The 1,607-nt window shown below is 42.7% G+C and overlaps 1 pseudogene; it reads right to left on the reverse strand.

Annotated features, from left to right (window-relative positions):
* Window positions 1-142: 142 nt before the first annotated feature.
* The window catches only part of LOC103608120, a 2,759-nt pseudogene continuing 1,294 nt past the window's right edge, over window positions 143-1,607 (reverse strand).

Below are 1,607 nucleotides of genomic sequence, written 5' to 3' on the forward strand. Positions count from 1 at the left end.
AGTTAGAATTCTTATTCTAGATAAGGCTGTAAGAAAAGTTACCAAGACTAGAGATTTTAGGACAGTGCATAGCATGAATACATGGAAAGGAATTACCGAGGGAGTCGTTGAGGATGAAGCAATAGAAAAACAAAGAGCAGAGTTAGGGGTACTTAAAATAAAAATGTGGCATGTGTTTTAGGATAGAATACCAGCCAGAAAATTTAAATACATAACATTTTCTTTTGGGGCTCCACAATGACAACTTAGTTCTGAGGCTAGTGATCCTTCACAGACAAGAGGCTGCTCTGCTGAGGAGTCTTCCCAAGGCCCCCTTCCTGTCCTTGTTCCTCAGGCTGTAGATGAAGGGGTTAAGCATGGAGGTGACCACAGTGTACATCGCCGAGTCAGTTGAGCTACTCTGGGAAGAAGTGGTCATGACAGAAGTTAGGCAGACTCCATGTCCAGTTCCATAAAACAAGGAGACCACGGAGAGGTGAGACTGACAGGTGGAAAACACTTTATACTTGCCTGCAGTGGAGCACATCTTCATTAATATGAGACAATCTGATAGTAAGAAAAGAGGATCCCTGTGATGGGAAACACACCCACCAGTGCAGTTTCTACATACGTGAAGATGTAATTGATGAGGGTATCAGAGTGGGACACCTTGAGAAGCTGAGCAAAGTCACAGAAGAAATGTGCAATGTCAGTGCCTGTAGAGAAGGTCAGCCTCATCATCAGTAGAATGTGAACCAGGGTGACACAGAACATGATGAAACAAGCCATCAGAATGAACAGGAAACAGAGGTGGGGGTTCATGATGACTGTGTAGTTCAGGGGATGGCAGATGGTCATGTACCGGTCATAGGCCATCACAGTCAGAAGGAAATTATCCAGTCCAGAAAACATCATAATAAAATACATCTGAGTGAGGCACCCTATGTAGGAAATGTCTTTGTTCAGTACCTGGATGTTCATCAGCATCTTTGGGACCGTGGTAGAGATGAAATAGATGTCAACAAAGGACAGGATGTGGAGGAAGAAGTACATGGGGGTGTGGAGGTGGGAGTCAGAGCTGATGGCCAGGATGATGAGCAGGTTTCTGAGCACCGTGACCAGGTACATGGGCAGGAACAGTTGAAAGAGAAGAGGCTGAAGTTCAGCATCATTCGAGAGTCTGTAGAAGGTGAATTCTGATAGTTCTGTGTGGTTTTCTGCTTCCCTGTAGCTGGGGTGTCTGTTGGGGAAGGAGGAAAAAGAGATATTCAATGAACAGGCAACTGGCTCCTCAGCTACTCAGCACTTTACCATGTCACCCTTGGATGAACATACTTCACCCTCTATTGAGTCATTCCATTGATGGTGATTTGGTCAATGTGATTGAACCCTATTTTCACTTTAAAAGTGTATAATCATTCAGACTTTATTTAATTTAAAGGAAATCTCTCTCTTTTCTTCATCTACTCATAGGTTTAATTGTCCTGTTTGACTCTACGGACACAACCAAATTTCTTCTTTGATATGACCTTTCCAAAATATTTGAAGACACTTCATGTCTTTTCCTTGATAATTCCCATACTTTCTCTGTTCTACTAGCTCTAAAGTAGTAGAAAGAAAAGGATTTT

The sequence above is a fragment of the Galeopterus variegatus genome, unplaced genomic scaffold (genome assembly GCF_000696425.1).
Source record: "Galeopterus variegatus unplaced genomic scaffold, G_variegatus-3.0.2 Scaffold8033, whole genome shotgun sequence".
Classification (NCBI taxonomy): domain Eukaryota; kingdom Metazoa; phylum Chordata; class Mammalia; order Dermoptera; family Cynocephalidae; genus Galeopterus; species Galeopterus variegatus.